Raw genomic sequence first — 20,123 nt, 5'->3', positions numbered from 1 at the left:
CATCCTCTAGAGAAGGACAATGATTGCCTCTCCTTCTCTATGTGGGTAAAATAAAATAATGTCAGTTTTTTCCCCCATATCACATTAACCGTATCTCAAAGACTACTTGTGTGTGAGGGGGCAGATTATCAGAAGCAATATTGTGTGGCTATCCTCACTCCAGGAAACTGTTTATAGTTGTTTTTACTTCTATATGTATTCCGGATGAAGTCTGACCAGAGCAAAATGAAGCTGAACTATAACCCTATTTGGTTTGGAACGTGTAAATGGGCCAGCAGGAACCATGAGGGGTAGCCATGTCCCCGTAAAGACGACATGCACGCTGAACACAGCTGATGTATGATCAATATTGGTCTGAAAGGGACTCCTCCGCATAGAGGGTTTCCAACACAGGGACAGGAACCCTGGTGAATCAGGATTCCCATCCTTATGCTGGGGGCCTTACACACACAGAAGGCAGCTCCATTCAGACTATGCTGATCACATGTCAGTTGGGAGGCATGATCAGTGCATGCAACATTAAAGGGGCAGGGCTACCTGCACATTCCCATAGTCCCCCATTGACACATTCAGAATCCATAGATGCTATTACTGAACACCAGAATAGGGTTTATTACTTTCTGTGATCAGGACCCTATGCATCTGTCCAAGCAGCCTAAGACTGCACTAGCTTTCTTAGCAGCTGTATCACGCCTGGCTCATCTTCAGTTTGTAATCAATTAAAGACACCTAGATCCTTTATGCAAGTACTGTGGCCAAGCCAGGTCTCCCCCACCCTATACTTGGGCCTTTAAGATTAGGATTTGACATTTACCTCCATTGAATTTCATCTTGTTGGTTTTGGCCCAGCGTTCCAGACTCCCAAGATTGTTTTGACTCTTGATTCTGTCTCCTATGGCAATCGGAGTTCTGTGTCATCTGCAGATTTGACACGCATCTCCTTTATACCTTCATTCAAATCCTTTGTAAACATGTAAGAGGGCTAGGTCAGAGTCCTTTGCCACTCCACTCCAGATCTCCCTCCAGGTTCCTCCTATAAAGAGGTAATCTCCAGGGAAGAAAAATATGTCAAGTGCAAAGCAGCCCAGCACGACAGCCTCATACCATCTTTCACGGTCTCATGCCAAAATTCTCCTTCCATCTCCCCTTGCTTCCTTGGTAGCTTGGCTGAAATTTACACATAGCAATGCCACGCAAGACAGCATGAAAGACTGTTTTGCTGGGGCAAATGAATGGCAGGCTGAGACAAGTGAGTAGGGCCCCAGGGGGGCTAATCCACCACCCCTAGCCTCCATTGCCTGAGCCAATTGTTTCAGTGTGCCTAATGGAGCAGCCAGTCCTGGTCCTTCTGGCAACTACTCTCTTATGACATTTCCACAATGGCAGGTGGAAGCGTCCTTCCCCTAAAGGTCAACACTAAGTGCCCTCCAGATGTTGCTGGACAACAATTCCTATCACCCCTGAGCTTCGGCCATGCTAGCTGGGGCTGATGGGTGCTGGGAGACCAAGAACAACTGGAGGACATCACATCTGCAACCCCTGCACCATACAATCTCTCTCTTTCCTTCCACCCAGGGCTGTATTAGTTATCCATACTAGAGGTTCAAGCCATTTGACTAGACATCAAAAACTAAGAAAAACTACCAACTTAGCAACTCTGCCTCCTGGAAGCGTTCATAGTTGAATGCTTTTTTCCAATGGGGCAGCTATATGTATTTACGTGAAAGTAGCCAGAGGAGGCCAACAGTCCCTCCAGCAGCAACCAACAATTAGGAGACGACTTGCTTCTCGGTAGAAAGTTGTGGTTGCCATGCCCCTTGAGCCCACATAGGGGCGCTGTAGCCACGCGTGGCTCGCCAGTGACAGGCTGTGATGATCTTTGATCCAGATTTACCACGCGGGGGCTGGTTCTAAAAAGTTATCCCTGGCAAGTAACTGGCTGCCCCGTAGTTGCTTCCCTCGGGTGGATAAAACTAAGACTGATCGCCTCCTTTTCCTACATGACTACATCGGAGCACCTTTTCGATTTCTGTGGGGAGCCCACTGGATACCCATATGTCTCTAAAACACCAAGCAAACACAAGGCTAAAGAAACGAAATCGTTCCTGAACTTTGTGACCGCACCCAGCAGCCTCTCACCCCGCCCTTTCCTCATTCCTGCAGCGCGATACTAAGCACATTTATTATTTATTTATTATTATTTATTAAACTTATATACCGCCCAACTAGCGATAGCTCTCTGGGCGGTTAACATAAAATACAATAAAATTACAGAATCTGTTACAACAAGCATATAAAAACAACACAGTCTAAAATCAAATTACAAACATTAGACTAAAATTAAAATGCCTCAGAGAAGAGAAAGGTTTTAACTTGGCGCCGAAAAGATGATAGTGTCGGCGCCAAGCGCACCTCCTCGGGGAGACTATTCCACAATTCGGGGGCAGGAAGCAAGTCACACAGAGCTCAGTCGGCCTCACACCCTCGTTCTGAGGATGCCTGCTTCAAAAAGAGAGCAACTGCTTTTCTCTCTCCACAGACAGCAACTTATTTCTCATTTCCCCAGATCCCGACGTATACACCTCCACCGCTTCCCCATCAGACAGCAACTGCGCGTTCGGGTACCCACCTCCCACCTCCAGCGCACTCCTCTATTCCTTGCTCCGACTTGAAAGTAGCTCTTCAATCACCGGAGAGCGCCCCGCTCCCTCTCCATTGGCCGCCGTGCAGACACGTGCGCACCCAGAGGGTTGGGCTGGTTGGCTAGTTGGTTGCTAAGGCAACTGGGAAGAGTGAGAAGCAGCCCCTAGACAGTCTTGGCTCTAAAGGAGCGCCCCCCCCCCCGCCGCGAAAGCACAGTGGCCCTCTTCAACCCAGGGCTATGGAGGCTTCTGGGGTCCTCAAGGAGCAGGGCGAAGGGAGGCTGGCTGCAGGAGCGCCTTGGGAGGCACGCAAGCCGGGAGGCACAGGTAATCATGAGCTTCTCATCCATGCCGTGGAGGAGGCTGGGTCTCTTTGCCCGCTTTTTGCAGAAGAATGCGAAAGTTTGTAGCCTTGGCTAGAGAGAAACAGGCGAGCGAAGCCGGGCCACCCTCTTGCGCCGTTTGTTTGCCGTCTGGTAAAGCAAGCCAGGAGTTGGAAAGGGGACCTGCTGTTGGTCCCATCTGCTGCCTGACCCCCTTTCCAATCGCAGAGATGATGATGATGGTGATGATAGAAAGCCCCCCCGCCCGCCCGTCAAGGGTGTTCCCGGGCTGCGTTAGCGAGCCGGAGCCTTCGCCTGCTGTAGAAGCGGCGGGGCAGCCCAAAGTACCGAGAAGCATCTGGGCGGTTCGCTGTCGCGCGGTGGCTCCGAGGAGGCGTCGGGGAGAGGAGGCGGGGCGGAGGGGCAGGCACCGCTCCTGCCTGTGTTTCCTCAGTCGGGGCTGCTCCTGCTGCTCCCTGCGTGCAAAGGGCAACAGCCGCCGCCGCGCCTGGGAGGACGAGCTGAGCGGGGCTTCTAAAGGAGGCGGCTGCAGCAGCCAACCAAGCCGATGTCAGCGCCGGGTAGATAGATGGTGCGTGCGGTAGCTTGGGGGGCGCCGGGTGCTTCCAGCCAGCAGCACAGCAGCAGGCTGTAGCATCTCCATCCCTGCCCGCCGCGGATCGGGGGGGGGGCTTCTTTTTCTCTCTGCCTGTTCACGCCTACCAGTCATAGGTGAGGGGAGAGCAGGTCGACTTTTGCCTTCCTGTCTTTGGCATAAGAAGGTAAATGAGTCTTAACGGGAAGGCTGCTTCTAAAGCCTTTGAACAGATATTTTCCTGTCTCTTTTAATCCCATGTGTAGCTCCTGTATACCATTCCTGGTTTCTTTTTCCTACTTTGGTTATTAGTTGTATAGGTGTAAAGAGAGTGGTCAGGCAGCTGAGAATATAGAATTTTTGATCCTATAAGGAGTATGTTATTTGTTGTTGGTGCCTTTTTTTTTTGTAATGAGACTGGCCTGGATAAATTTTTCTGGATGTATTCTACTAAGTATTGTTTTGCAGGCAAAATTGCTATATCAGTGTTGGTCAGAAGGTAAATTGTGGTCCTTTAGTATACTGCTGGGCAATTTCTGCTAGACCACCCAGTGCCTACTGGTTGCTGGGATTCTTGCAAAGAATGCTGGACTGCAAGTGTGCATTTTCAAGATCACTTAGTACTGGTTCATCTTGACTGTTAAGACAACATGTATGTGCTCCTGTTTTATAAATAAAAGCACATCAGTAGACCACAGTGTGTGTGTGTAGACTAGAATTGTCCAAGAGTGAAGTCTGAAGCATCTATTTTAAAACAGGTTCATTTATAACCTAAAGGAAGATGTATCTCAACTGTGTCCCCCTGTTTGTTGTATTTAATAATAATTTATTGTTGGTTCTACAGCATTTTTTTTGAGAAAGTTTATGATAAAAGGATATACAAGTACATTTTTGTCTAGTTGATAATAATCATTTGAACATTATTTTTCTAGACAAACGTATCTTGGAAGCTTATTCTGACATAAAACAGACAACAACGCATCTGATATTCACCAATGTTTTTTTTCCTTTGCTTTGGGGGAAGGGTGTATTATTTGACAGTTAGGATTCCAGGCCCAGCTCCAGAGAGACACACCTCTTATGTGGCCTTCTGTGTACTTGAAAAGTGTACGGATGTAGCAGGTGAACTCTGTCAATGTAGTTTCTGATTCCTGGCCCTGTAAAATCTAAGTGTATGGTACAACAATTGTCTGTGTTCCTGGACTGGTATGCTATCAGCCAAAAACAAGCTTTGGGTACTATTCTTACTTTCTAAGGGAAAATGTGTGCCCATTTTCTCCTTGGCATATTAAAGCTTTCCTTACCTGTTTGGGGTCTGTAGTGGTCAGCTGCTATGGGGAAGGACAGTGTACTAGCTGGGTTTGAATAACCTGGCATTGGTGGTAAATGGGAATCATGTGTACTATGATTGTATTCAGCCTCTGAATGGTGGTGCAGATATATTCCAAGTGTAGGATTTAACTGGGAACGGGAAAAAATTCACACACAGGTCAGTTTTGTTCAACTTGTAGATGATCCAGTGCTTAGCCTGTACACGTTTTCTAACCTCAACAATTCTGTGAAAGAGCTAACTCTTCAAATATATGCATTTAATGTGATTAGAGCTGATGTGATATAGCGGGTAGAGTCAAGAACCTGAGTTCAAATTCTTGCTCTTAGGCCATTTACAGATTTTCAGTTTAACATACCCATCATGGCTGGTTACTCCAAAGCGATGAAATAAAGGAAAACCCCATAAATCACAAACTTCTTTGATCATCACAAATGTGATGCTGATGTTCTAGTAGGAAGTAGGAGTCGTTAATGACAGAAAAAGTTAGGGGTGAAGTGGCACTGAATTATTACTTTTGAGGGGGAAGCAAAGGGATATTTACTTGAAATAGTCAAAACTTTGCTTGACGTGGCTTTTGTTTTTTCTTAATTTTCTTTGTCACCAATGTTTTCCTTGCCAAACTAACCTCTTACAGCATTAGAAGAAGGTAAGCATTTCTTGGCAAGATTAAACAAAATTGCTGCTTGAGTTATGAATATTTGGGGTCTTTTTCCTCCTTTAGTTATGGATTTCTCTGCCTTCTCCTCCCCTTTGGTAGTAAAAGTTTTTTTAAAGTTTTTCAACTGTGTGCTTTTCTTTTTTGTACAAAGGGCTGCAAGCATGGCCCTAAGGCCTGTCTTCAGACTCCCATTTTCACTCATGCATGCCCTGAGGTTAATCTGAAATGGTGTAGAGGCAGTAAAAGATCAAACCTGGAAACTGTAATACAAAGGGACTTTGAGAGAGATACAGCACTTTTTCTGCTTCAGAGGATCATTCATGCTGTCCTTACTTGCACTTGTTATGTCATGCTATTGCAGCATGGCATAATGTGATGTGACTGGTGCAGTCTTGTGTGCCACATCATGGTGAAATCACTGAAGGGTGAAAAAAGTTTCTCCTCGTTGTGGCAGTTTATGGAAAATTTACAAATTTACAGCTTGCACCTGTAATGATGCTGTTAAGGTAAGACAGTACACTGACATCTTGCTACATGTATTGTTGTGTCTGGGAGCCTGATTTTCCATCAGTACTTTCTTAAGGAAATATGTAGTGTGGACATAAAATGTGTGCATATATATCTGTGTATATATATAATTTTGGGGAAACTGGGTCCATCATTTATGAATGCATGCATTCTGCTTCCACACATTGTGCATTTGCTGTACAAAAACAAACAAACAGGTATAATGCTGGTGTTTCCCACAGGAATCATAATGTGTAGCACTGCCCTGAGTAGCGAGGTGGTCCTGGCTCCCTTCATGATAGGGTGACCTTCTGGGTTGTATCCAGTGATGGCTTTGCAACCATGGATCTGCATTCCCACGATGCGAGGCATCTGATATTCACAATTCCTCCCAGTTTCAGTCTTCCATGCCACCTATACCATCTATAGTGTTCCAGAGGGTTATGTAACCTTCAGGAGCTCCTTTCGATAGGCATGGGGAGGCTGCAGTGAGGAGAGAGGATTGGCAAAAATTGGGTGCCCTGCATGAGTGGAAGTGCAGAGTCACCACTGGTAAAGCCCACTGTTCCCATAAACTTTGATAACTGTGTAGAAGGAATTTTATTATGTACAGTGAGTAGAGGAACCCTGACCTTCAGTCTGCTGTGGGTGGGGATTAGGATGCTGTAGAAGTTTACATCTACCCAGCTCCACTTCACTCCATCAGGCTTTGACAGTGGTGTTTTTTGCCACCATGAAATTCTCCACTGTGCTCACCGAAAGCATAGACAGAAGCTACTGCTGGAACAAACCCCTGAAATGGGGCAGAGAGGGGCAGAGCTGGACTGGCCAAGAATCGCGACATGCCTGTTGTATTCCGGTCTGATGTCACATCCCACAGAGAAGGTGGCAAGGCCGGGTGAACACTGCTAGACCACAGATAGCTCCAAGTGTGGTTGCAAGCAGATTGAGGCCTTTCATGCCTTTGCCTACAGGCAACTGTCTCCAGGTTCTGCCTCCTTGGAGAGAACTTCAGAGCCTTAAAAGGCTAACCCCCTGGCCCGAAGAAAGGCACTCCTCCTCCGTTCCATCGCCTCCCTCTTGGTGCACTCCCTGCTCTACCGGACTGTTGATATGCAGTGGGAGGCATCTGGTTCTTCAGGCACTGGGGAAGGTGACCATAAGGGTGCAGGCTCTGGCCCTATAGGCCACTGTCCTTCAAACCTGGGTCCCCAGATGTTGTTGGGCTTCAATTCCCATTATCCTTGGCCATTGACTAAGCTGGCTGGGATTAATGGGAGTTGTAGTCCAAGAACATCCGGGGACCCAAGGTTCAAGAGGAGTGCTATAGGCTCTGGTGGTCTGGGAAGTTCTTCTGGAAGTTCCTGTCCAACAGCCTGAGGTGCAGTGGTCTCCACATTACCAGCAGTCAGCTTTCAGCCCTGACTCTCATCCGAAATCCCATCTTGTGCACCTGCAACTTCCAATTCTTTGTCCAGATCACTGCTGGATGAACGGTTCATGGTACTGCCCCAGCTATCAGTGATGAGCTCAATCCAGGCTTCTCCTCTGTGCCATCCTGAAGCTGGTGCAGCAAAACCCCAGACATTTCATTGAACCCTATCTTCCTCCCCGGCCAGTGTAATGAATTACAGTTGCATCCTGGATAGAAATACAGAATCACCAAAATATAAGAGAACAGGCAAGTAAATGGTGATGTTATAGAAAATTATGCATGGCATGGAGAAAGCAGATAGAACAAAGTTTTTCTCCCTTTCTCACACCTCTAGAACTCATGGACATTCAATGAAGCTGAATGTTGGAAGATTCAGGACAGACAAAAGAAAGTACTTCTTTCAAACAGCGCACAGTTAAACTATGGAATTCACTCCAGCAAGACAAGGCCACCAACTTGGATGGCTTTAAGAAGATCAGACACATTCATGGAGGATAAGGCTATCAGTGGCTACTAGCCATGATATCTGTGCTCTGCCTCCATAGTCAGTTGCAGACTTCTTGTGAAAACCAGTTGCCAGAAGCCACAGAAGGGAAGAGTGTTCTTGCATTCACGTCCTGCTTGTGAGTTTCCCATGGGTATCTGGTTGGCCACTGTGAGAACAGGATGCTGGTCTAGATAGGCAACTGCTGATCCAGCAGGCTCTTCTTATGTTCTTATAGCTGGAACTAGATTCGTTCATCATAGGGCTGCTGCCAGAAGTGACAGTCCTATGGGAAGAACTCATCAAAATGTTTAGGCAAGATTACCCATGTTCTGATGCCTTCATTATTTGTTTCCCTGCCACTACTCCAAATAGGTTGTCACTGGTGTGACTCAGTGATATAGGGAGAGAGGGGAGAACTTGATGTTGGGCCACCATCATTAGTGGCAGCCCTGTGTTAGGCATAATGTCTAGCTCCACCCTTCTGTTATATTCACTAAGAGGCAAAAAAATACCCTTGCAGTTTAAGAACGTCCCTATAGCCAACATATATTTCTATCAAACTTTAAAAAGCAGGGAAATTGGGCAGCTATAGTGAATGCACCAGGGGAGCAGGAGACCTGACCTCCCCTCTGAGATATTGTACTACCCTACAAATTTGTCAAAATGCAAACGCAATGTGGGTTGGTCTTTCACAGTCCAGTCCATTTCCTGTGTAGTTTGGAAGAATTTGGTAACATGTGCCTCTGAGCATGTGGTGAGTGGTGGAAACACCTGCCATCTCCAAAAATGGAAAATTACATTTTTGTGTGTTTGTTGGTGTTCTTCTTACTTTGCTTCTTTCCTGTGTTACTACTGTTTCTACAGGGAATCTAACCTAGAAAATTGCATTTCTTCAATTATTCATCCTAGAACTCTGTGTCAAATTTATTTTTATTAATTTCAAAGCCTTTTTACTGCTCAATGTTATATGATGGTGAAGACAGCCTTTTGTATTTCAAACTGAAGGTTATGTTCTATTTCTATTTTGGGTGCATTAACAGTTGAATCTGAAACTGCAGTTTGATGTAAAATCAGACTGATCACAATATGTTGCTACTTAAGCAATGACTCTAGCTGTTGGAAAACACAAACTTGGCCTGCCCAAGTTGCATGTTTTCAGCCTGCTATGCTTAAACCACTTCACTTAAGGAAAGGAGGGCATGGGCAATTAAAATTTTAGAGCACACCTAGAATTTTGCTAGAATATATTTCACCTCCCACTGTTTTATCTTGTGCAAACTGAGATACTTCTCATGTCCACTGGAGACTATTCTGCAGAATAGTCAGTGCCATTATTCCACAATTGTTTTTGGAGTTTTTTTACTGTAAATTTTGCAAAGTGTTGCTGTACTTCACATAGTCACAGAAGCAGAAGCAAACAAAAATGGTTTACTATAGGAAACTTCACTAGAATTGCAAAGGAAATCAAACATATTTAAAGTGACTATCTGAACTATATCAACTGTCTTAATAATGTTACTTCCTCCCTGATAAAACAAGATCAGCACAGTACATGTTTGTATATGCTTGTTTCTGTCATTTGGGCTGATCGCAGGTGTTGCCACCACTCACCATATGCTCAGAGGCACATGTTACCAAATTCTTCCAAGCTACACAGGAAGTGGATTGGACTCCTCTCAGAGAGGAGGTCAGGTCTCCTGCTCCCCTGGTGCATTCACTATAGCTGCCCAATTTCCCTGCTTTTTAAAGTTTGATACAAATACCTGTTGGCTATAGGGACATTCTTAAACCACAAGATTTATTTTGAGACTTTATTTTGCTGCCTGCTGTCTAGTCTGGATAAAGGAATGGATCTTATTGAGGAATAAAAGACTATTGGATTTGGAGGGCCATAATTTGAAGTGGGGATGGCATGGATATCTATGGTATGACAAAGTAAAAGTAAATGTAGACTTTAATAATCATTTTATAAGAAGTCCTCTGTTGAAAATATGGAATAGATATAAACCAAGGTTTTATTCGAAAATACCATTATGTGTTTCAAGTCAAGAAGCGTTTTACAGAAGAGAAATGGCTGGAAAAGAGAAATGGTTAACTTATCAAGAACTATTAGAAAATGTACATGGAGAATATATAATGAAAGAGAAAGAAAAACTGATAAAGGAAGGATATCGTTTTCAATGGTTTGCCTATTTACAATTGTTAGAAAGATATAAAATGGACAAGAAAATGTATGGGTTTGAAATAAGTAAATCTGATTTTGAAATAGGATTGTGTACAAATGATGAAAATATAATTGCGAAAATGTATAAACTCTTACTGAAAATGGATATGGAGGAAGAACAAGTAAAAGAGTGTATGGTAAAGTGGGCAAAAAATTTTGGTTATAACATACAAATGGATCAATGGGAAAATATGTGGAAAAAAGGCTTGAAATTTACACTATGCTATAATCTTAAAGAAAATTTTTATAAAATGATGTACCGTTGGTACATGACTCCAGAAAAGTTGTCAAAAATGTATAGTAATGTTTCTAATGTTTGTTGGAAATGTAAACAACAAGAAGGATCATTTTATCATATGTGGTGGCTGTGTAAAAAGGCAAAATCATTTTGGGCACAGATAGGTAGGATGATGCAAAAAATTCTAAAGATAAATATTCAGTCAAAACCAGAATTTTTTTTATTGGGTTTTATGGATAAACAAATAGAAAAGAAATATGGAAGAATAATATTATATATGATTACGGCAGCAAGATTATTATATGCACAAAAGTGGAAAATGGAATCAACACCAACAATGGAAGAATGGCTATTAAAATTAATGGACTTAGTAGAAATGGATAAATTGACATGTTTATTTAGAGAAAAATCGACAGATACATTTCTTAAGGAATGGAAGCCTCTCTTAGACTTTTTGTTGAAAGATCAAAATAAAATGATGATACTGGGATTTGACGACTAATTAAGACAGCCTATGGAGAAAAGGGATTCTGTATGTATATATTAAGGGACAGGTTTGATGTATATTATATACTTATAGCTGATCTGCGACAAATCGGAAGTCAACTATTTTATTTTTATTTTTTGTTGTATTGTTATGTTTTTTTGATTTTGTTTTGTTTGTTTTTTGAAAAATTTGAATAAAAATTATTAAAAAAAAAGATTTATTTTGCCTCTTAGTGAATTTCTCTGCTTTTTAACCAGGAGGTAAGAAATGGGATCCTGTGCAAGTTTGGTGAGAATGGATTGATCATTTGCATGCTTATTGAGTTGGTGGGATTTACTCCCCCACAATCATGCTTAGGATAGGTGAAACTGAACATGGGAGGATGGGGAGGGGATGAGGAGAAAGGACAGAGGGGAGGAGGGGGAGGAGAGCAGGAGGGCAGATTTGATTATTTTCATGCTGATTGAGTTGTGGGATTTGCTCCTATGCAATCATGCTTAGGATAGGTGAAACTGACCATGGGGGAGGAAGAGGAGGAGGAGGGAGGGAGGGCTGGAGTGGGCAAGAGAGGAGGAAGAAGAGGGGAGGGGAGGAAGAAGGGGGGGAGAAAGGGAGAATGGAGGGGAAGGAGAGAGGGGGAAGGAGGAGAGAGAGGGGGAGGGGAAAGGCTGGTCTGATCATTTGCATACTTATTGAGTTGAATGGGATTTACTCAGAGCTTGAAAAAGTTACTTTTTTGAACTACAACTCCTACCAGCCCAATCCAGTGGCCATGCTGGCTGGGGCTGATGGGAGTTGTAGTTTAAAAAAGTAACTTTTCCAAGCTCTGGATTTACTCCCATGCAATCATGCTTAGAATAGATAAAACTGTTCATGGACGAGGAGGGGAAGGGACAAGAGAGGGAAGCAGAAAGGGAGGGGAAGGAGAGGGAGGGGATGGGGAAGGGGGGTGAAGGAAGGGGGAGGAGCAGAAGGGAGGGGATAGGAGGTAGGAGTTGAAAGCAGGTTTGATCATTTGCATGCTTTTTGAGTTCAATGGGATTTACTTCTGTACAATCATGCTTAGTGTAGGTTAAACCACCTTGTGGGAAAGGTAGGGAGGGAAGAGTAGGGGGAAGGGGGAGGGGAGAGTAGGGGGAAGGAGAGGAAGGAGGAGGCAAGAGTAGGGGAAAGGGGAGGAAGGGGGAGGAGAGAAGATTTGGTTGGTGGGATGCAGAGGGAAATCCACTTTCCTTTCCAAAATTTTGTGAAAAGTTCCAAATGTTGTGAAAAGTATAATTGTTTCTCAGGGTTTCCCTCACTTTTTTATTTTACAGCAGGCACGTGTAGTCTCTCACCCAAATTTAAACCAAAGCTGATACTGGCCACATCCACACCAGACCTTTATTTCACTTTAGACAGTCACGGCTTCCCCCAAAGAATCTTGGGAAATGTAGTTTGTGAAGGGTGCTGAGAGTTGCTAGGAGATGCCCTATTCCCCTGACAGAGCTACAGTCTCCAGAAGAGGGGCTGACTGTTAAACCACTCTGGCCACTGGAGCTCTGTCAGGGGAATAGGAGACTAACAACTCTCAGGACCCTTCACAAACTACACTTCCTAGGATTCTTTGGGGGAAGCCATGCCTGTCTAAAGTGAAATAAAGTTCTGGCATGGGTGTGGCCTCCTGATTAGCCAATCCAAACAGCTGTGAGTCTGGCTTTTAGAACATTGACAGTTGGTTCTTTCTGAGCATGCCCTACCTTATAATAGACTTCAATGCTAAATTTCTTAAATTAACTGAAAATCAGCCAGGCATTTTTAAAACTTTTAAACTGCAGAAGATGAAGGTCAGAGTATGGGGCAAGGTCAGTAATAGGATTACGAGTACTCTGTGAACATGGCTGATTTTTAATTAATTTCACCAAATTATGAGACCAGTGACAGAAAAAAGTCCAAAAGGGTCTGGATTTTTTTCCTCTTGTTTTACAGTTTGAACTCTAAATTCTCTCTGACTGTTGTTGTGTGTATTGCCTTGAAAACTTAGAGAGTTGTTAAGCAAGAGTTTCTGAGTTCAGGACTATAAGTTTTGTAAGGATTTGTTTTGAAATGAGCTTATGGGCAGCATCAGAATGGCATGGGGGGTATTTTCAATTTAATATTGCAGAATGCGAAAAATCCATGCTGGCTATAGTATATAGCCACTCTCATGGCTGTATAATAGATTAAAGAAAAGTGAATAGATCATACAGAATAAATCAGCTATTCAAAACAAAGAGAAGTTCCTTCAAACAGAGTGAATACAGACATCCTCGTGGATGTACACAGCATGATGTGTCATCCCAAGAAGAACAGGATAGAATTTTACTAGATTTCTGCACCTGATCAGAAATTGCCAAGGAAGCAGTAGAGTGGTAAAATTATGGCAAGCTTGATAGAACAGGGGTGGGGAATTGAATCTGCCCAGTAGGCCAGATCCTTCTGTGTATCCCCTCCCCATGGACGAAGCTTGGCAGGTGGGCAGTGACAGCCAGAGTTGAATTGTAAATATGTCGCAGTTAAGGGGACTGCTGTTGCAGCACTGGTGTTTCTTTTTAATGGTATTTCTTTTTACATCATTCCTTGTGGCAGCAAATTTCAGAGTTTTCATGCTCAGATAAAGAACTTGCTATACAACAAGCCACACCACCGACATAAATATTACAACTTAGCTTACAAGTGGACTTTCAAATGTTCTTTTGAGGTGACACATGACTGTATGCTGCAGGAGCTCAACTAATCATTTTTTAAAATTGGCTTGGAATGAGAATAGGGAGCTAATTGTTTAAAAATACAGTTTTTAGATAGTAGGAAGTTTTTGTTTTCACTGAGTAGCAATAGTTTATTTGGTTTACATGGATAATGTTTAGGTTTAAGTCTGTTGCCCTTAAGGACCTATGTTCAATGAATAAATATATTCTCTTGAGCTCCCGTCAAGCAGAGCCAGGAACTTTTCAGTCCTTAACATTAATCCACTTAGTGATTATTACACAAATGTAATATTGATTTCAGTGTGTCTTTCACAGATGGCAATATTTGGCTTAAACTGATGATGACGATAGAAGTGTATCCAAAGAACATTGGATAACATTAAACTACGCTTGCAAAGTAACACTGATATCATTTTTGTTATTATAAATGCCTAAATAAGAGGGACCTACATATCAGGTGACATCCAGTGATGTCCATACATGAGCAGAACAGACTTACACTCATGCAGTGGGACTTCCCCTTCCTCTCCTCCCCTCTTCAATCCTCTGCATGCCCCCAAAACCTGCTTTGGAGAGTTGAGTACCCTTTGGACCAGATTTGAGGGGGATATGGGAACTGCAGGGAGGAGGAGAGGAAGGGGAAGCTCTCTTGCACTAGTGAAAGTCAGCTCGTGTAATGTTAGATGTTACCCATTCTCTTAGGAAAAGTGTGTTCTCAACCCTGTGCATGGCTAGGAGGGGCTCTTGCAGGGGAGAATTGACAGGTGGTACTAAATTATTCTTTGCACTCACTTATTCTCCCCTACCGTCCTCTAGGATGCACACCTTAACATGGTGAAGGGGTTTCAGAGTCTAGACCAAGAGGCTAGACTCCTAGCAGGGGTACCCAAGGCGGAATAGTCAAAGCTGAGACACCAGACTAACATGCATCCAGACTCAGAGGAAGGCAATGGTAAACTGCCTCTGAATACCTCTTACGATGAAAACCCTGTGAACAGAGTATACAAAATGCAACATGAGATAGTGCTGGAAGATGAGACCCCCAGGTCAGATGGCATTCATCGAGCTACTGGGGAAGAACAACGGACAAGTACGAGTAACACTGTGACTAATGATGCCACTGGGTCAAAGCCAAATGGAAGCCCAGAGGTTGGTGAGCACAGATCCGAGAGTCCAGAGTTGTACGATGTACACAATAGGATAATGGAATGTGGAAAGCATGAACCAGGGAAAGTTAGAAATTGTCAAGCAAGAAATCTAGCGCATCAACATGACAATACTTGGTGTGAGTGAATTAAAATGGATGGGAATGGGACATTTTCAATCAGGCAATTAGAAAATATTTTATGCAGGAAATGAGAAATTAAGAAGAAACAGGATTGCTTTAATAGTGAGATAGCAAAAGCAATTAGGAGCTAGAATGCAAAGTCTGAGCGAGTGATATCAATGAGATTTAACGGGAAACCTATTAACATAACCATCATCCAAGTCTATGCTCCAACGGTAACCACAGAAGAAGAGGAATTGGAGAGATTCTGCACAGAAATACAGGAAGAAATTGATCACACACGAAAACAAGATGTACTGATAATCATGGGGGATTGGAATGCAAAAGTAGGGAACAGAGAAGAACTAGGAATTGTGGGGAAATGGGGCTTAGGAGATAGAAATGTAGCAGGAGGAAGACTTACTGAATTCTGTGAAGCCAATAATTTGTTTCTTGTGAACACATTTTTTGAGCAACCAAAAAGACGACCGTACATGTGGACATCACCAAAAGGTCAATATAGGAATCAAATTGATTATATAATTGGTAGCAGAAGATGGAGAAGTTCCATACTTTCTGGGAAAACAAGTTCAGGAGCAGACTATGGTACAGATCATGAACTGGTAATATTGAAAATCAGAGTAAAGCTAAAGAAGAACAACAAAGCAATCATAATGCCAAAATACAATTTAAATAACATCCCAGAAGAATATAAAGATCAAATAAAGAACAGATTTGAGGCTGACCAGGATGAAATGAAAGGAAGATGGAAGCAATACACTGAAGAACTATGTAAAAGAGATGCAAGGATGACAGATTCATTCATGGAAGGCCTGTATGATGAAGAACCAGAAATTTTAGAATGTGAGGTGAAAGCTGCTCTTAAAATACTCTTTTAAGCTGCCCTTAAAATCACCAGGAACAGATGGCATACCAATAGAGTTGCTACAAGTTACTGCAACTGAATCTGTCCAAATTTTGACAAAGGTTTGTCAAGAAATATGGAAAACTGAACAATGGCCTACAGACTGGAAGCATTCAATATATATCCCACTTCCAAAGAAAAGGGATCCCAGGGAATGCAATAATTATCAAACTATTGCCTTAATATCCCATGCAAGTAACATTCAAGATTCTAAAACAAAGACTCTTACCATATATGGAGCGAGAAATGCCAGATGTCCAAGCTGGATTTAGAAAGGGAAGAGGCACCAGAGATCATATCGCAAACATACATTGGATAATGGAACGGATCAAGGAATTTCAGAAAGAAATCACTCTGTGCTTTATAGATTACAGCAAAGACTTTGACTTTGTAGATCATGAAAAACTATGGAATGCTTTAAAAGAAATGGGGGTGCCACACCATCTGATTGTGCTTATTGTTTCCCAATTTCCCTTGTTTGCTATGAAGAGAAACAGAGGGAGTGATTGGTAGATGAGTGTCTGGATGAACGTGTTCGTGATTGAAACGTAGGTTAACCAACGAGGTTACCAGGCGGTTGGATTCAAGTATTAAGGAGTTGATAGAGTCTAAATCAAGGGCTATCATAAAAAGACAGCCTAGTAGAGTAGGACTAATTTCCTTAAGTGCTGCTGGAACCTCCGAGGACTTACAAGGCGGTGGGACTTCGGCCTCCTCAGAGGGTGAGTCCACCTTCGTCCCTTCGTGACAAGATGGCTTTGTCGTTCTGCGCAGGAGCTGGGATGATGTGTTTAAGGATTGGTCGTTATGCAAGCATTGTGAAAGTTCAGCTGAGTTCTGTATAAAATGCTCAGGATCATCCATGCTAATATCCAATGGTGTTTTGCGAGAATGGGTGGTTTCATCCGATGAATCAGATCTCTTTCCAGATTTTGATTCCACTATGGCAATCTCTTCTGCGAGGGTTAAAGCCGTTGGAGCAACTATTTTGTAATCAACCAGATCTTTAAAGGAAAAATGTGAGATGGACCAATCATGATTCTGCAAAGGATCAGGAGAAGTGTTCTTTGGGACGGGTTTTGATTCCACTATGGTGATCTCTTCTGCGAGGGTTAAAACCGTTGGAGCAGTTATATTGTAATCAACCGGATCTTTAGAAGAAAAATGTGAGATGGACCAGTCATGGTTCTGCTAAGGATCAGGATAAGTGTTCTTTAAGACGGATTTTGAGGAAGCTAGATACTGAGTAATGTGTTGCTGAGTCATTAGGTTTGTTGAAGGTTGCTGCAGATAGTAAGGATCTGGTAAGGTAAGGGAGGTCGTCAAAGCTAAGGGTTTGGTTTTTTTTGCCCTTTTACCCTTTTCCTGAGTATTTTGTTTATTTTGTTTGTTTTTGTTTCAAAACCCGGGAGGAAAGGGATGTTCCTGATGTTTTCCATTGACTTCTCGTCACTACCATTCTGATTTAGTGCAACAAAAGGTTATCTCCTTTTTCCAGATGAGCCACAAATCACGTTCCTTTTGAAGGGAATTTTATAATTAAAGGCTGTGTCTTGGTATTTGGAGTGTTATCATGTTCCAATTACGTTCTTGTTTGTTTTGCATTAACTGCATTTATCTTAGGTTGAGGAGCTGCAGCCGATTATAGCTGACGCTGATAAAGAGCTCTTCTTTTAAGCAGAAAAATACCCCCACAGCTTTTGGGCTCGGATTTCCCAGATATCTTCAACAGAGAGGAGATAGTAAATAAAATGTTCCAATTAAGGAACTTTAATACAAACTTTATGTGAGGCAGAGGATAGAGAGTTGAACGGAGCTTCTCATATCACCGCCATCTTGAATCATCGAGGCAGTGGTAGTATTAAATTAAATTAAAACGACGCCACTGTCTACCGCCACTACCTAAGAAAAAGAAATCTGGCAACGTGAAGAACTACAAACATTCACCTGGGAGAAAAATGAACTTTAATAAGTTATTTGCCCTCTTGGAGGGTAGTGCAACCACAAGGTCTATTGGGAAAACAAAGGAGTACCCCCCCAAGGAAAAAAAATGCGAAGCCTCCACTCCACCGCATCAATGTGCTGTTGAACAATTCTAAGAAAGCGCCTAATGTAGATACCATCTCTTCTGAACAACATAATTGCCCGTTGACTGAACATTTCACCCCAACTCTGGACGCTTTTGATTTATCACTTTCCTTTCAGAAGCAGGCAAACACATTTACTGATTTCCCGCAAGACCCGTGGGCTGAAGCACTCTCAAAACCCAAAAGGATCCCCATTAATAAGGTTAATCAATGGAACTTAGTTTTGAACCCTTCCCATCTAATATTTGAAAACTACCCGAAACCGCCTGGATTACTTTCTCAATCAGAATGGATTCAACATTTTTGCAATTTATTTAGAGCAAAACTGTCTTTATCTATAACAGATATATCTAATGTTAAATATTTATTCTACAACGGCTATAAGGCACGTGCATTAATTCAATTTTCTTCCCGTAACATACCCCGCAAATTTCTGTCTATCAGACCATTATTAGCTGACCAGGGAATAACCCTCCATAGATATTTTGAAAATAGAATAGCTCCTAAACCTTTAATTAGTAGTCTCTCTAATCCCAGATCCCACATTTCCTCACTGCTTAACCCCTCGACTCATGAACCCCTAGTTCCCCTTATTTCTGTTTCCCCCCCAGTGGCACAGATCTCTAAAGGTCTTTCGCTATTAAACCTACCTCTTCCCCGGCAGGCCCCTCTGAACTTATTTACTCCAGAAGAGCTACTGCTCATAGAAACCTATAGCTCCCTACCCGTTTCCAACCAGAAAGAGATATTAGACCACTTAGAACAATTGAAAATCTATCTTATCTCACTCAAGAAAAGTAGTCCACCTCGTTTACCATCACCGAACTTCATCCCCTCCACCATTAAGGAGCCACAAATTAAAACTCTAGATTTTGGACAAGCTCCTAATACCAGCACCCCTGGGGAACCAAAGATTAATTTGGAGACCGCTTTCCTTCCTTTTCAGCCCCTCATCAACAGATTGAGCAGAGGACTTTGCATGAATTCCCTCCTATCCTACCTTCAGAAGGCCTTACTCCCAAAAATTTCTCCTCCTATGAGCTAGCTAAACGGGCAAAAATTGACTCCCCTGGGTTTTGGACAAAAATGCGATTCCTGGACCCAGAGGAAAGAGGGTCTCCCCCCCTGATCCCCGTGATGAACAGTCTCGACCCACAAGTACAACCCCCACCAGGACCATCAAGGAAAAATGGCTGTGTTGTACAGCCCATTTTCTTTGATGAAATCATCTCTATATGACCCATAACTATTTTGTCCTGGAACATCAGCGGTTGGGAGAATAAATGCTTCGACATTGATTTTAAAGAATATCTAAATAAATTTATAATCATCTGCCTGCAGGAAACCTGGATTACTTCCCCAGACAAAATGATCCTACCAGATTACGTACCCTTTTCAATCTCAGCGACCAAGAATACTAAGCAAGGCCGCCCTAGTGGGGGCCTCACAACTTTTGTCACTAGCTCCTTGGCAGTGACAACTGCTCAGCTTCCACTAATACTTCCAACCTTTATGCTGGCTCTTAGGATAAAGGGCATAAGCGGCGGCCCCGTGATTTGCATTAACATTTATCTACCTCCTCTGCATGACTTTACTGATCTGTGGGTTAGGATGGATGAAGCCCTCTCTCATATAGAGACTCAGTACCCATATGACAGAATCATTTTATGTGGGGACTTCAACGCCAGAGTAGGCAACTCCTGGCAGCTTAATATCAATTCCTCTAATCAAGCCCCCCTCATTCAAAACCTGCCCTCCCATAATTCAATACAAGACCTAAAGTCGGACAGGCAAGGCTCCTTACTAATTGAACTCGTATCAGCACACCTTCTGGAAATACTAAATGGCTCTATATATGACCAATCCTCGGGCTCCTTCACCTATTGGACACCACGTGGCTCTAGTGTGATTGACTATATACTGGTCTCTCAGCTGATGCTAAAAGATATTATAGACTTTAAAGTCAACATAAGGACTGAGAGCGACCACTTCCCGCTCTCACTCAGACTTAAGGCTCCTAAGAGTAGCCCGATATACCCTCTATCTATAAAGCCAACTGCCCCTGAAAAAAGAGTCTTTTGGTCAGACAGGAGGTGCAAATCAGTCGCTCATCTACTGGAGAGTGACACATTTCAGTTAATACGGTATGAGGTTTTGAACGAAATTCAAGACCCTTTATTGGCATTTCA

At 42.9% G+C, this 20,123-nt stretch overlaps 1 long non-coding RNA gene across 4 annotated transcripts in view; it reads left to right on the top strand.

Moving 5' to 3' along the window:
* The first annotated feature begins 2,781 nt into the window (after positions 1 to 2,781).
* Positions 2,782 to 20,123, top strand: part of LOC133377171 (uncharacterized) — a 319,888-nt gene continuing 302,546 nt past the window's right edge. For all 4 annotated transcript variants that reach the window (XR_009760637.1, XR_009760639.1, XR_009760638.1 and 1 more), the window contains exon 1: positions 2,782 to 2,969. This is a non-coding gene — a long non-coding RNA (uncharacterized LOC133377171). The remainder of the gene's footprint in view (positions 2,970 to 20,123) is intronic.

Source organism: Rhineura floridana, chromosome 2 (assembly GCF_030035675.1).
Source record: "Rhineura floridana isolate rRhiFlo1 chromosome 2, rRhiFlo1.hap2, whole genome shotgun sequence".
Classification (NCBI taxonomy): Eukaryota; Metazoa; Chordata; class Lepidosauria; order Squamata; family Rhineuridae; genus Rhineura; species Rhineura floridana.
This window is presented reverse-complemented; position numbering and strand designations above follow the sequence as displayed.